Consider the following 17,013-nt stretch of genomic DNA (forward strand, 5'->3'; position numbering starts at 1 on the left):
ATTTTATGTCATCCATCAAAATTTTAAACACCAATCCAGTTGCTCTTGGTTGTGAAGGTACATGATTTCTATTTAATATGCATATAACATTTCTAGAAAAGGTCATTCCATTTCATTACAGACCTCTTTGTCTTGTGAAATGTATTAGATTTCAAAAGGTGATTTCAGAGCATTTAATTAGGCACTGGTACTTCTGTGATCCAGACAGTTGATTTTCAGTTGAATTTTATTGACTTGAAGAACAGATTGAATGTGGTGGTGTCCCTAAACTACTGCATAAATTAAACTGATAGTTGATATATTTTCCATAAGAAGGAAAATGCTTTATATTTTAATTCATTTTACAAAGCCACTTTTAAGGGACTCAGCAGAGAAATATATTTCAGTTTACAGTAAACTGAAGTTTGAATTATCTTTTCAGGAATCTGCTGTCAAAGTTTGAAGTTGTTTGTATTTTTAAAAAAATGTAAGTGTTAAACATCCTAAATTCATATTCATGTGTGAACCAATGGCAGAGCCAGAACTAGGAATGAGGATTATTTTAAAGTTTAAGGAGCAAAGTTCAAAAAGAAAAAAACAGATTTTAATATATCACCAAATTACCATAGTTATATATATATATAATTATTTGAATGAATGGCTCAAAGAGTTGCATTGAGGATAATAGTTTACATTCATGGACCACCCACAAAAACACTGTAGGAAGAAGCTTTTTCCGGTGGAATGGACTCTACTTATTTCAATCCTTTATCAGGGCCTTGGATAATTGAATAACAAGAGCTTTCAATGGGGGACTGAGTTAAAACAGAATGGGGGAAATGAAAGGAAATTTATAAATCTAATGAGTGAAACAAAGCTTTCCAAGCGATACTATGAATTTGGTTCACAGATTCTGGCAGGAGTGATGGAGGCTAAGATATTACAAAACGCTAATGACAGTGTAATGTGTGCGCATGATTATTAAGGTTTTGTAGCAACCTGATGATATTGAATTTGCGCCCTTAACTCTTGAGCATGCATCAACTGAACTCTGATACGTGAACCTATCACGCATGCGCCCAGCCTATGGACCCCGGGACGCCGAACTAACAAAGTAAGAATGCACATTTTGGCTCTTGCATTCCCTGTGATAGTTTGTCAACTACAACATAAGCTGTGTAAATTTTATTTTCTCTTGTGTATTTTTAAACGTTTGATTGTATGTGCGGATGAACGTAAATCACATAGGTCAGAAGTCGGGGAGTACCTGTACTCACAAACACCAGTGAAGTCAAATGTTCCAAACAAATGAGGGGACTATATATAAAAAAAGTGTTGTAATTTCTACATGGTCAATCCAAAATGTATACAAATAACCTTGAATAAAATCTGGAATGTGCACTTTAATGACATGTGAATTGTTTGGTTACAAATTTTAAACTATGGAGCACAGGGGAAAATAAAGGTAAAAATTGTATTTTTCCCAAGTATTATGGAGGGCACTGTAAATGTATGAGTGTGTTCCATTGTAGGGATGTGGTTGCATGAGGTCCATGTGTTGAATAATCCCTCAAAATGGTTAAAGAGTAGGAGAGTACTCTGCAAACTCAAGTGATCCATGCTAGGAAGGACCTTAACTTTGAGAAAGGATGAAGAATTCATTTTGAGATATGAAATAGTGAACAATGTTGGAAGCATTCTTGCAGACCCTTTAATAGTTGTTGTTGGATAAAGAATTAATCAACAATATAGAGGAGGATTGTCATAAATTTCTTGTTATAATGTTGGGAAATGAAGCAGACAGGATAAATTAGATTAATGGTGGTAGTTTGGAGGATGAGTTCATGGAATATATTTGAGACGATTAATATCACGTCATTGAACTTACCAGGAAACACCTTCCTTAACATCTTGAATTGTCTCATCTGACAGGGTTAATTGGTGACCTTGGAGTAAGAGATTCTCTGGGAAAGTATGGTCATAACATTACATTAAATTAAAAGTGACCTGAGCCTGAAACTAGTGTCTTAAATATAGATAAATATAAATATAAAAATAAAGAATAAGCTGGCCAAGGTAGAGTATAAGATAAAATGTTGGATAGGTGACAGCAAATATTTAAGAGTACATCATGATAAGTATACATTAGTGAGTATACATTCCACAGGGAAATAAAAAATACTTCCCACACGAAAAATAATGCATTTACTGTTAATTGACGAGAATTAAGAATGCCATTAGACTGAATTTTATTTTATATTCAAGGGAGGGTAGTCAACCTGACAATTGTGAAATTATTCAAAACGAGTAATTGATAAAAGAAGTGGGTAGTTGAGTTGGGAGGAAATGAGAAAGAAATTCTGAAAATATTAGAGAAAGCATAATGGAAAAATATTGTTAACAATGTTTATTTCTTTTCTGGAATCTGGATGATGCTGGCAAGTTTCTTAAGAAACTCTGGCATTGACATCATAACTTTGAAAAAAACATAAGTTGAACCATCTTGTAAGTCGAGGAATACCTGTAGTCCTTTGAAGTGCAGTTGGGACAAGAATACTATGATTTAGATCCAGTGGCAACGAAGGATTGGCAATATAATTCCACATCAATCTCAAGGGTCCTAGAAGATGCCATTAAGTATCAAATCAGTATATGGTGGAAGTATATGGTGGAAACAGGTTATCAATTCTGCTCAGCTCTGTTGTAGTGGTTAGATTCGCTTAGCATTTGAACAACAGCTTACAAGCTGGTTTTACTCTTTGTATTTATTGATCTTACATGCTTGTACGGTTACAGAAAAAATATCCTTTAAAGGCTGTTTTATGAGAATCCCTTTCAATGTAGTTCTTTCCTCACTGTCTGGATGTATCTTCTGTTTGTAAAAATACTTCTTTTGAATGAAATAGAAGGATCTTTCAGTAGAAATCTCATTATTAACTGCTAATTGATAAGAAGCAAAGAGAGCCCTGGAAAGACCAATGCAAAACACAGTGTGCTGGAGAAACTCAGTGGGTTGCACAGCACCCACAGGAAGTAAAGGATGATCAGAGTTTCAAGCCTGAACCCTTTATCAGCTACAGTAAAACCCCTGGTATCCGGTACCAATGGGGATTGGTAGGTGCAAGATACATGAATTTTCGAGTAGCTTGAGATTGCATGTTGTGTGATTGGTGAAGTAATGACAAAGTGCACCAATTATAAACGTACTCATTTTTTACCTATTTATTTTCTGGAATTATTTTGACAGTTGCTTGAGGTTGCTGGTTATTTGGATTCCAGATTACAAGTTTTTTGTAACTGCACAGATGCCTAACCTTTCATCTGGGATTGTCAGGACCGGATACCTGCCATTTGGAATCTTCAGAATCATTTTAAAATGGTGATCCCTTTAAGCAAATATGATTATTCCAGCTGCGTGGGGGATTATGTCTAAGGAAGATGGCCATATTCAAAATTTCACAAAACAGGGGGCTTGGGGTGTTAAATGAATTTGGATAAATAAAGACCATAATATCACTAGCATGTTTTTTTTATTTTAAAGTAAGACTTCAAAATAAAACTGGCTCAGATCCCCATCCATGCCATCTCCACCTTCTCTCCCTTCAAAGGAAAGGTGACTCTTGGCCCTGAGCACCCGGTGGGAGAGAAGCAGGCGGTGGCTGGCTCAATGCGGGAGCCAATGCCAGAGCGGTTCCAGCTGCGTGGGGGATTATGTCTAAGGAAGATGGCCATAGCTCCCACATTGAGCTGTCGCCAGTCGCTGCCGTGAAACTCTAGTCTCAGCAGCACTGCGCACCTGCTGCCACGTCGGGAGTTAGATGATGGGAAGTAACCGACAGACAGCCAGGGGAAAGGGCAACCATATGGCCGAGGGCAGGGTGGGTAGGGACAGCTGGGGGCAGGGAGCTAGGAACTAGGCAGTTGGGCGTTTTCATTACTGAAAAAAGTGCTGGTTTTTGGAGGTTGCCAGTGTGCAAATCTCAGATAAAAGATTAGGTACCTGTATAAGAAAATATCTGATGAAGTGTCCATGACTGAAATGCTGGCTACCCTTTAGTTCCTCTGGAAGCAGCGTGCATGCTCACTTTCTCCAGCACATTTGTGTATTTCATTCGACCCGATCTTAACTCCTGGAAAGATACATTTTTTTAAATATTCGTCATGGAAAAAGCAGTGAAGCACCATCCCAAATGCTGCTAAGGATGGTATATGAACCACTGGATCACAAAAGGAGAGGCCTCATATGTGCCCTTCTTCCAACAATTACTTTGAAGACCTGTGAAAATCATTGAGATGGCTTTATTTGGAACGTAATAGATGTCTCAGTTTAAATATCACCACTGTAAATTTTTAAGGATGTTTATCACATGAATAAAAGAGTCATTGGACTGGGAGCCTTGATCAGTTTTTCTGTCTCTTAGCTGAAAATATCGAGAAATATTTGTAGTGCCTATACTCAAATTTAACCTCGTTTAAATGTTTGATTTTACTTAGTTAAACGATTTGGTTGTGGATTGGTATTAGGATTTTTTTGCAGCCAATTGTAGAAATCAAACCTACAAAACTATAGGTCGACCTATTATAATTAACGTTGTCAATGTAAGTAGCACCATTTGCAGTAACAGAAAAGAGTAGTTTTGTTGTTGTTGTGATAGAGTGCGAGTGATCCTCCTGACCACTGGAGGGAGTCAGATTAGTTTGTTGCAGCTTCGGTTGGATTCAAGATAGATGCCTCCACTTGGTTCTGAATGACATCTTGAGCTAATAAAGAATAGTTGATTTAAAAGAACCCTAAGGAATTTTATCTGTAACACATTTAATTTATTGGTAATATTTCAGAAAATTATTCTGAATGTTACTAATATACAGGCTTTGGATTTTTTTGGTTGAATGAAATCTCATTATAAATTTCAAAGCTATGCTTTTGTAAATTGGTTTGTCTTTTAATAATGCAATTTCTAAAATGCTCACTTACATAATATCTTCTGCCAAAAAATAGTTTTGCATTGACAATTTTTATCCTTTGGAAGGACAAAAAGTGATTAAGTGATATGAGCTAAACAGGAAAGTTTGCAGAAAACTCAGTAGATCATGCAATATCCAAGGAAATATGTAACCAACGTTTTGGGTATCAAGGCTGCTCTCAATCTCTAAAACCTCACCCTATCGTTTCTCAGCTTTTTACTCCTGCCCTTCCACCCATATCCATCTATGGCCTCTTGCCTCCTGGCCTGTGCTCCTCCCCTTACCCCTTCTTCCCTCGTCCCTCCCCACCCCTCCTCAGTTTTATTCAGGCTCCTGCCCATTTTTAAGCTCATACCTTGGGGCGTGGCAAGATGGCATAGAAGAAAGACGTGTATTCCACCTTTCCCCAGCTGGATTATTAAATACCCAGTTTTAAAAAAGCATAAAAGTAGTGAAAAACAATGTTTACAGTTGTTTAAATAACAGTGATTTATTATAGCAACTAATGTGAAAAAATCTAAACCTCAATTTCAGAAAAAATTACCATACAAAAGTGCGGAAGAACTGCATAGCTGAGTCCACGGAATCGTCGTTGGAAGCCTCCAAGCCTCAGAGGATTCCAGCCTGTTTGAGTTTGACCTCGGCACCTATCCTGCCTCCACAAGATGGCGCCGACACTTTGGTGAGTTTGGTGGTAGCCGACCTGCGTTCATGTGAAGTCGTGCGCACGGGCGACAAGGGGACCCGCGACCTTGCTGGGCTGCCTGGGGATGCGCAGTGTAGTGTCGAAGGACACTCCTGCACGTCCGGTGGCTTTGCTTGGCTTGCATGGGGCACCCCGGGTCTGAGAATTGCTGGACAAAGTATGGTCTGTGGGAGAGCCTGAACGCCGACATCCCGAAGAGGTCGGGTGCTGGCGTTGGGTGTTCAGACCCACAGCAGTTCAGCTCAAAGATTTTCGATGACTGAGGAAGAAGAGGAACTTATTGGAATTTGTCCAGGAGGAGGAGCCTATAGTTAAAGGAGGTAAACCTCAAAAAGTGGAGGTGGAATCTGGAATGGATTCAGTGTTCACTGTTTTGGAAGGGATTGCTTGTCAAATGGACAATATATCAAAACAAATATCAACTCCGATGACTCAAGGATTTATGGAGATGAAAATAAAAATGAATACCTTGTGTGATGAAATGTCAACTATGAAACAGGAAATGATTGTAGTTAAGAGTGATATTAATAGATGTATAAAATCAGTCGATACTGTGCAAGATAATTTTAAGAAAATTGAAACAGCCTTTTCTGAGTGTAAAATAGAAAAAATGGAAGAAGTGGAAAGTTCTTTTGAAGGTTGGGGGATTCAAAGAAGAGACTTATTGAAGAAGATTGATTCGTTGGAAAATCAAAGCCAAAAGAATAATGTGAAAATAGTTGGTCTTCCAGAGGACATTGAAGGTTCCGATCCTATAAAATTTTTTAAGCATTGGATCCCAGAGGTGCTGGGTAAAGAGCTTTTTCCTGAAGGCTTGGAATTGGATCGGGCTCATAGAGCTCTGAGAAGAAAAGCACTTCCAGGACAAACACCGAGGGCAGTCTTGATTCGTTGTTTAAAATACCAAGACAGAGAAAAGATTCTACGTATGGTGGTACAGAAAGCACGGCAGAGTCAATCTCCATTAATGGTTCAAAATAACAGAGTGTTTTTTTATGCCGATTTGAGACAAGAGGTTATTAGAAGATGACAGGAATTTAATATGGCTAAAGATGTTTTGTGGCGAAAGGGCTACAAGTTTGCTTTTTGTTTTCCTGCAATTTTGAAGGTCTTTTATGGAAATTTTCAATCTCAATTCTTTGAGAATGATCGTGATGCTTTGTTTTTGCTAATTCTTTGCCGGAACTGCAAAGAAATGGGTGTTCTCCCCTGTTGTCTCCTAAGAGGAGGGTAAATGGAAATGGGTATGGAAAGAAAGAAGAGTTGACACAAAGTCGTCTTGATGTTGAAGATCTGGAGCAGTCGTTGGGTTTGGAATCATTGGGTTGAATATATGGACTATATTTGATTGTGTTTAATTAAATAATAAATATGTATCTGCTGGGGGGGTGGATGACACTGAAAACTCTGATAGTCATCCGCCGCTAGTGGATGACCCAGATTTTTAGGGTATTACTACCTATGGGTGGTTTTTTGTGTGTTTTTGTGTTATTTTTTATTGTTTTTGTTGAGGGGAGGTTTTTTTTTTCTTTCCCTTTTTTTAAGAATTATAGAGGGGAGCTTTATAGTGTGTAAACATATTAGTCGTTAAAAAGATGTCTAAATTTAATTTTGCAACTTTTAATGTTCAGGGTTTAAATAATCCAATTAAGAGAAAGAGAATATTGGCTTATATTAAAAAAAAAATGAAAATTGACATTGCTTTTTTAACAAGAAACACATCTGACTGAAAAAGAACATTTGAAATTGAAAAGAGATTGGGTTGGAGATGTTTTTTCTTCTTTTAATTCTAAGGCAAGAGGAGTAGCGATTTTGATTCATAAAAATTTACCATTTGAATTGGAATCTTCAGAGGGGTATGCTGGCAGAGTATTAAGAGTGAATGGTAAAACTTTTGCTGAATCTTGGACTTTGCTGAATCTTTTGCCCCTAATATAGACGATGAGCGGTTTATTTCAGAAGCTTTTTTACTGTTAACTCAAGCTAATGAAAATGTCTCAGTTGGTGGTGATTTTAATTGTGTTCTCGACACTTTATTGGACAGAAATCCAAAAAGTATAAGGAAATCAAAGATGGCAACACAAATTAATGCGTTAATGAAATATTTAAATTTGGTGGATATTTGGAGAAAAGTTAATCCTGCAGAGAAAGATTTTTCTTTTTACTCTTCACGACATGATTCATTTTCTACAATTGATTTGTTTTTGGTATCAGCACATTTACAAGGTAGATTATTACGAGCTGAATATAAAAGTAGTTATTTCAGACCATTCATTATTACTAATTTCTTGTGAAAGTTCGGAGGTAGTATGTCCATCGTTTAGATGGAGGTTTAACACAATGTTATTGAAAAAACCAGAGTTTGTTACTTTTGTTAAAGAGCATATCTTTTTATTTTTGACCGAGAATGTTAATTCTGTGGATAGTCATTTTGTAATATGGGATGCTTAAGGGGGCAGATTATTAGTTATTCTACGAAAGTTAAGAAACAATATATGGGAGAAAGTTTTAGAGTTAGAAAATCAGATTGCTGAGTTCGAGAAAGATTTTCAGAAAGGTGTAACAGAAGATAAAAAAAGCTGCATTAGCGAGGTTGAAATTACGTTATAATACTTTACAAACTTATCAGTTTGAGTGCTTAATGAATTGATCTAAACAACATTATTATGAGTTGGGGAAAGAGCTCATAAGGTACTTGTTTGGCAATTGAAAGCTGAACAGGCATCTTGGACTATTAATGCTGTTAAGAAGAATTCAAAAGTTACTTATAAACCTCAGGCAATTAATGACAAGTTTTATTCATTTTATCTAAAATTATATACTTCTGAGGGGAAACAGGATAATGGTTCTATTGACTCTTACTTATCTAAATTAAAGTTACCGGTATTAGATGGGAATGATGTCCAGGAATTGGAATTTTCATTTACGGATTTTGAAATTAAGGAAGCTATTCAGGAAATGCCTAATGGAAAGTCCGCAGGGGATGATGGATTCCCTGTGGAATTTTATAAACTTTTTAATGATGATTTCTCTAATGTATTTGGAGGTGTTGAATCAAGTTACTGAAGATCAGAAGTTACCAGAATCATGTTCAAGTGTTTTAATAACTGTTAATCCAAAAAAAATAGAGATCCATTAAAAGTATCTTCATATAGATCTATTTCTTTATTTAATGTAGATAATAAAATTATAGCGAATGTATTCGCTAATAGACTTGCTAAATATTTACCCAAATTGGTACATATTGATCAAGCAGGTTTTATTAAGAAAAGAAACACATCAGACAATATATTTCGATTAATTACTTTGGTCAACGCCTACCAAAAACAACCTAACCATCCTATGAGAAATATAAATTCAGCCCTTTTTTTATTGGTTGGGTTAAGGCTAAATATATGAACCTAATTGCCAGGCTGGTGACACATGGACAGATTTCTTTACCGTTTAAATTGACTCGTTCAACTCGGCAGGGCAGCCCATTGTCACCAGCCTTATTTGCATTGGCTATTGAACTGTTAGCTCAGACTATTAGACAAAATTAAGAAATTAGAGGGATGAGGGTTAAGAATGAAGAATATAAAATTAACTTATTTGCGGAAGATGTGTTGGTATACTTGATGGAACTGGAGAATTATCAGGATATAAAGTTAATTGGGATAAAAAGTGAAATTTTACCAGTTGGAGTGGGAGATTATTCTGAATTTAAATCTATTACAAAATTAAGGTGGACAAGTAAAATTAAATATTTAGGTGTGTTTATGGATATTAATTATCAATCATTATATCAATTAAATTATGTGCCTATATTAAGACGGATTAAAACAGATTTGATTAAGTGGAAAGATCTTCTATTAACTTTGATTGGTCGGGTTAATTGTATTAAAATGAATATTTTTTCCTCAAATTCAATATTTATTTCAGTCAAAACCTTGTTTACTTCCAAAGGGTTTTTTTCAAGATTTGAATAAAGAAGTGCGAGAGCTTTTATGGAAAGGTAAATTAGCTCAAGTGGCGTTGCACAGACTTACATGGAAGTATGCATTGGGCGGACTACAGTTACCACATTTTCAAAATTATTATGAAGCAGCCCATTTGAAGTTAGTAGATTGAAGTTAGTCCTCAGAGATTTAGCCTCCTAGCTAGGCTAAGGTGGAGATGGCATGTATTTCTAGGGTTGAGATACATTAATTTATATTTTGTTGGAATTTGATTTTATTACAGCAATGTGATATGCCGATATTGAAACATTTGTTAAAGATTTGGATTAAAAAAAACAGGGTGTTAGGGTCGAAAGATAAATTATCAATTCTAACTCCATTGTATAATAATCAGCTTATTCCTTTTTCAATGTTTAATAATCATTTAGAGATTTGGGACTCTAAAGGTATAAAGACAATACAAGATTGTTTTGAAGAGGGGCATTTTCTTTCTTTTAATCAATTGAGAGAAAGATTTGATATACCTGTAAATTCTTTGTTTGTGTATTATCAACTTGGGAGAAATCTAAACTTAAATGGGAGAGTGATTTAGTATTTATTTTTCTTGAAGATGATTGGGCGACTATGTGTCAGGACAATGTAATTAAATTGACTAATGTAAGAAATGGAATAGTTAATTATAATTTTTAATATCAATTATATTTGATCCCGGAAAAGCTTAAAAAAACATGGGTTTAGTAATTCGGATTCTTATTTTAGATGTGACTCATGTATTGGAATTTTTCCACATGCTGTTTGTACTTGTGTTAAAGTTCAATCACTTTGGCAAGGAATTAAATTAGTTTGGAAAAATTATATAATTTTATATTGCTATTAGATCCAATGATATTTTTGTTGGAAAATTTGTATTCGTTAAGGGGAATGGGATTGGACAAAATTCAAATTGCTTTTGTACGTTTGGTGTTATCAGTAGCGAGTAAATGTGTTGCTAGTACTTGGAAAGATGATACTGAGATTAATATATTACGCTGGCACAATGAATTGAAAGTATGTATTGTCATGGAAAAAAATACCTATAATTTACATAATTATTCTTCTTTTGTTAATAAGTGGTCTCCTTATTTGAAATATATGCATTTAGATATACTTTGAAATGTTATTAACTTTTATAATATTTTCTTTTCATATATATAAAAAATCTATTTTTTTTGCTCCCCTTAAGGGAGCTGGCTGAAGGGGTGGGAGGGTGGGGTGGTTTAAAAATTAAAAAAAAATATTTCTTTGTAAGATCTTTTTTTATTATTACTATACTGTATGTCATGTTTTTTCTATCTTTTAAATAAAGTTTGGAAAAAAAAAGCTCATACCTTTTGGGGTCAGCCCAAAAGTTGGTTGTCTACCTTTGCTTCCTATGGATGCTGTGATCTGCTGAGTTTCTCCTGTACATTTGTGTACTGTATTAAATAATTATCAAAATTAAAGGTAACAAAAGTTATGGTGATGAATAATTGATTTCGGATATAAATTAGATTAATGAGATTTTCTGTTTTTCTTCAAATTGACCTTTTTTGTTCATGTTTTGAATATACATTTTAGCAGGCTTTGCATCTATGATTAAATGATCAGATGGGCAAAAGGTCGGAATGGACTTGATATGCCCATTCTGTGCTGTATGACTGACTAATTATAGTGGATTGTCCATTGCTTTTTGAATCTTTATTCTCAAAATAATATCCCTCCATATAGACTAGTTGACATATAGACTTTAGACTAGTCTAAAGAGAGAGGCACAGATTTGATGAAATGGCCACCATTTCACCCATCTTCATGTCCCCATAACAATGTCAGCAATAGTCGTGTAAATCCAAGGTAAAAAAGCATTGAAAATATGAAGGGCCTGACAAAGAAAGCTCCTGTCAGATCGATCCTCCCCATGAACCTGTTGAGTGGCCCAAGTGTCCAGATGCTTGAATGATCACTTTTAAAAGCACTTCAGAAAGACGAGGTACCATTTTTTTTTCACAAAAACGTCTTTGGCAGCAGATAACATCCCTGCTGAATTCTAAAACTGAGCAAAGAGCATCTTCAGTGTCCAATTCAGTTTAATCTCCCATATCTTGGATAAAGGACTGGTTAAAGGTCCTCAGAGATCTTTAGTTAATTCATTGTCAAGAAAGGAGACAAATTTAATTGTGGTAACTAAATATCATCTCCTTGTTTTCAACAAAAAAAATCAAAAGTCTCCTCCCACTTGTTGAAGAATTTCTATCTGAATCATAGCATGGATTCACTCATCTGTTCAGATTTATTGTTAGAGTACATACATGACATCACACACAACCTGAGATTCTTTTTCCAGAGGGCCAGACAGAATTTCTTCTTTTGGGTCATGCAAAAAAACTGTACTCAATGCAAGGTATGTATACGAAAGAGAAATGTAAACAAACACAGAAAAAATAATATTCAGTTATAAATAATGTGCAAAGTAAGTGTCCTTAAATTAGTTAAATAAAGCAGGAAAGGAGTCTAGGTGCCACAAGACTTGCACCACCAGGTTCCAGAACAGCTGCTACTCCTTAACTATCAGGGACTCATTTAAGAACTTTTACTTGTGCACTTAATTGATTTTAAAAAATTCTCTCTGTATTGCACAGTCAGTTTATTTACATTTGTTGTCTGTTTACAGGTCTTTATTTGTTTGCATGTAAATGCAATATACAGTTTTTTTTTGCATTACCAATAACTGGTAATTCTGCCTGGCCCGCAGAAAAAAGAATCTCAGGGTTGTATGCAATGTCATGTATGTACTCTGACAATAAATCTGAAATCCGATCTGGGCGTCTGAGTCTGTTGTTTAGGAGTCTGATGGTGGAGGGGTAGCAGCTGTTCCTGAACCTTGTGGTACAAAGTTTGTGACATTGATACCTCTTTGCTGATGGGCAGCAGAGTATGTCCAAGGTGGTTTGAATCCCTGATGATTGCTGCTACTCACCGACTGTAGAATTCCATGTCAATTTTTCTCGATGGTTGTGAGAATTTTGCCTATGATGTACTTGGCTGTGTCCAGTGCCTCTTGCAGGGCTTTCTGCTCAGAGGTATTGGTGCCCCCCCCCCCCCCTTCCAGGCTGTGATGCAGCCATTTAGCACATTTTTCATTGCACATCTGTCAAAGTTTGCCAAAATTTTCAATGTCATACCAAACCTCTGCAAACACCTTAGAAAGCGCTGACATGCTTTCTTCACACTGACATTAGTGCGTTGGATCCAGGGAAGGTCCTCCAAGATATTGATTCGTAGGAATTTAAAATGTTCTCACCCTCTCCATCTCTGATTCCTCTTGGTTTTCTCTTCCTAAGGCTCATAATCAGCTCCTTAGTTTTGGTTACATTTAGGTTGTTGCTAGTATGCCATTCAGCCGAGTTTTCAATTTCCCTTCTGAATGGTGACTCATCAACCCTTTTTAGACAATCCACTACCATGGTTCCATCAGCAACTTTGAGATGGTGGTGTTGTCGTACCAAGCCACGTAGTCATAGGTGTAAAACGAGTAGAGCAGGGTGCCAAGTACATAAGCCTGTGGTGATCTGGTACTGATGGAGATTTGTGGAGGAGATGTTCATATCAATCCTCACTGATTGGGATCTGGAGGTGAGGAAATTCAGGATCCAGTTACCCAGTGGGGTGTTAACTCCCAGGTCTTGGAGTGAGCTGACCAAATTTGAGGGGATGATAGTGTTGAATGCCAAACTGATGTTGATAAAGAGCATCATGATGTATGCTTGTTTGCTCTCCAGTTTGAGACACAATGCTCGTCATTTTCATTGCACAACAGAAACTTGAGAATTGCAGAGAGAGCGACTGTGGTCTTTTTGACCTTGTAGAAGCCTTTGTCTTAGATATTTGAGACAGATCATATCATACCAATCTCAAACTTGGTTGCTTGTAGAAACCTGTTTCCATGCATCAATTTTGGTTGGTATAGTGGTTAGTGCAACACTTTTTCAGTGCCAGCGATTAGGACCATACCAGGGTCGAATCCCGTGCTGACTGTAAGGAGTTTGAACATTCTCTCCATGTCTGCATGGGTTTTCTCTGGGGGCTCCAGTTTCCTCCTACCTTTTAAAAAGTACCAGTGGTGTAAGTTAATTGGAGGTAAATTAGGCGGCACTGACTCATGGGCCAAAATGGCCTAATAACGTGCTGTATATCTAAATACAATTAAAAAAAATAAAATTTGCCACATGATGTATGAAGCCATGCCCCAACAATGGGTGCACGACTGACCTAATAGTTGTGATTCTGCAAATAACCAAAGCATCTCCTTAATTCTTGGTGAACCAAGATTTTAAAGATTAATTAAATAATATATCTCAATAGTTATTAGAATTCTTTGAAGTGACTACTTTTCAGTTCTAGAAAAAATAGTTGATGTCTGTTTTTCACGTTGCATTTTTTAAGCCAAATATAATTGATGGGTCTGGAAAGAAAAGTGGCCAGAAGGCATCTTATTATGGATGTTTACTAATTTAACTTTAAGAATTTTCTCAACACATGCTTTAATGCTCTGTTCTCTTGGCGAAAATTCAAACTGCTATAATTACTTCTGGTGCAATTCATTGCTACAGTTCATTGGAGATTGAATATAAGATTCTGACAGTTGCAAACAACATAACAACCTCTTGCATAAATATGCATCAAAATTAACTAAGAATTTCAAAATATTCACTTTTATTTAAATTGGATCAGCACTTTCTAAGATGGGAAAAAAAATTATTTACCTGATGTGTCTGCACAAGTACTTTGATTGCAAGATGTGAGACTTATTGCCTTGCTCTGCCCCTGTATCTTTTATTGATTTCTTTTTACTTACAAAATTAAATGTGCACTGCCTCATTAATACCCTTTGCCAAAGCCTTCCATGATTGTACATGTAATGTTTATTCCCTGAGTTTGTATTTAATTGAGTTTAATTTCACTTTTATTGTTACATGCACTAAGATATGGTGATAAAGGTTTTTTTGAGTGCAGACTAGTCAACATCTTATACACAATATAACAAGGTGGTACAAAGGTGCAGAGTCACAGAGAGAGAGATCAGTTGGTATGGAGTAATGGTAATATTAATATTTTGGGATTAATTCAAGAGTCTTTTAATGGTGGTATTGTCAGCCAATGTGTAGATGTTATACTGAGCCACACAGTCATAGGTGTAAAGCAAGTGGAGCAGGAGATGAAGAACATAATCCAGCATCCAATTTTATAGTGGGATATCGAGGCCCAGATCTTGGAGTTTGCTGACGAGTTTTGATGGGATTATGGCATTGACTGTTAAAATCAATGAAGAGCATCCTGATGTTTTTGTTGTCCAGGTTTTCTGGAGTTTTGTGTAGAGCCAGGGAAATGGCATCTGCTGTAGACCTGTTGCCGCAGTAAGCAAATTGCAATAGATCCATTTTGCTGTTTAGACAGGAGCTGATATACTTCAACACCAACCTCTCAAAACACTTAGGTCACAGTGGATGTGAGTGCCGCTGGTTGATTGTCATTTAGGCAGGTTACCACGTTCTTCTTGGGCAGTGGTACAATTGAAGCCTGTGTGAAACAGGTGGGCATCACACGCTGCCAGAGTGAGATCCTGAACGTATCTGTTAATATCTTGGCAAGTTGGTCAGCACAGGTTGTCAGTACTCAGCTGGGTACTCTGTTTGGACCTGAAAGCAGTCTGCATGCCATCCTTTGATACTGACAGTAGAGGATCAGCAGAAAACATGGGGGTGTACAGTGGTTCTTCCTTGCATGGTGGTCAAATTTGGTGAAGAAGGCATTGAGATCATTTGGGAGTGAATCTTTGCTGTCTTTTACTGATCCTGATTGGGTTTGCCTGATTGACAACCTATTTCACGTGCAAGCCCATCTTTTATGATTTTTGCACAAGCATTCCGAAGTCCCTCTGCACAACAGCATGCTAGAGTATTTCACTCTTTAAATAATGATTGGATTTTCTGTTTTTCCTTCCAAAGTGTATGACTTTGCAAATACCAATATTGTACTCTATCTGCCAGAGCCTTGCTCACTTATATCTGTATCTCTGCAGACTCTCCACATGGTCTGCACAGTTTGCTTTGCTACATCAGCAAACTTGGATAAATTACACTCAGTCCCATCTTCCAAATCATTGATATACATCGTGAACAGTTGCAGGCCCAGCTCCGACCCCTGTAGCACTCTACTAAACTGCTCATTGCCAAATAGAGAAATACCCATTTATCCCAACTCTCTGCCTTTTATTGGTTAACCAGTGGTCCATTCATGCAAACGTTTTACCCCCAGCTCCATGCATCCTTACTGGTGGATAAGTCTTTTATGTAGCTCCGTATCGAGTGCCTTTTGGAAATCAAATGCACCACATCCATCTGTTTCCATTCAATCTACTCCACTCATAATATCCTCAAAGAACCTCACTAAATTTGTCAAACAAGAATTTCCATTCCTGAATCTACTCTGCATCTGCTTAATGGAACAATTTATATCCAGATATCTTGCTATTTCTTCCTAAATGATTGCCTCAAGCATTTTTCTGACTATAGGCGTTAAACTTTCTGGCCTATTGCCTTTTGCGTTCATCCACTTTAAACAGTGGCCTGACATTTGCTATCTGCCAATCTGTTGGGACTTTACCAGAGAACATAGAATTTTGGTAATTTAGCTCCAATTATTTTTATTGACTTGTGTTTAAGGATTTGCAGGTATTATTGTGCCATCCCCTTTTCTAATCTATAATTTTTCAGTTTAAACAAGCTTTTATTTTTCCACCTCACAATCATCTACATTATTCTACATCTCCCATGCATTTGCCCATTCATTTTATCTGTCTCAATCACACGAATCTCTCAGCAACATCCTTATTGCTCACACTTCCATCAGCAAACTTGAAATTATTGCATTGCATTCTATCGTCTAAATCATTAAGCACATACTGTGCCTTCCATAATGTTTTGGACAAAAACATTTTTCCTTAATTTACCCCCGTGCACCACAGTTTTAAATTTGTAATCAAACAATTTACATGTAATTACAGTGTACATGCCAGTTTAATTTGAAGAAGTATGAAGAAGTATGTCAAAAGTTGTGCAGTAAATGTTAGGGACCTGAAGAGTGTTGTAGATTGGAGAGATATAGGGGAGAGGCACATCATTCCCTGAAATGGTGACACAAGTAGAAGGGTGCTGAATAAGGTGAGTAATAATTATGAGTTTATTGTCATACACATTTTAAGTACAATGTACATTTGTACTGAAATTCTTGCTGTAGCCAAATAGATACTTTGTAAAAGAAAAACTCCAATTGTATACATTAATATTATATGGAAAGAGATAATCAATGTAAAAGATTGATAATAAATATTCACTTTTATGGAAGTGCAGG

At 36.4% G+C, this 17,013-nt stretch overlaps 1 protein-coding gene across 11 annotated transcripts in view; it reads left to right on the forward strand.

Annotated features, from left to right (window-relative positions):
• LOC138742470 (inactive N-acetylated-alpha-linked acidic dipeptidase-like protein 2) overlaps positions 1-17,013 on the forward strand; it is a 658,708-nt gene that overhangs the window by 75,125 nt on the left and 566,570 nt on the right. For 10 of the 11 annotated variants that reach the window (XM_069896945.1, XM_069896944.1, XM_069896943.1 and 7 more), the window contains one exon: positions 5,479-5,626. The exons of the other annotated variant lie outside the window; for it this stretch is intronic. The gene's annotated coding sequence lies outside the window, so the exon portion shown is untranslated. The remainder of the gene's footprint in view (positions 1-5,478; positions 5,627-17,013) is intronic. 11 annotated transcript variants of the gene reach the window in all.

The sequence above is a fragment of the Narcine bancroftii genome, chromosome 9 (genome assembly GCF_036971445.1).
Source record: "Narcine bancroftii isolate sNarBan1 chromosome 9, sNarBan1.hap1, whole genome shotgun sequence".
Lineage (NCBI taxonomy): Eukaryota > Metazoa > Chordata > Chondrichthyes > Torpediniformes > Narcinidae > Narcine > Narcine bancroftii.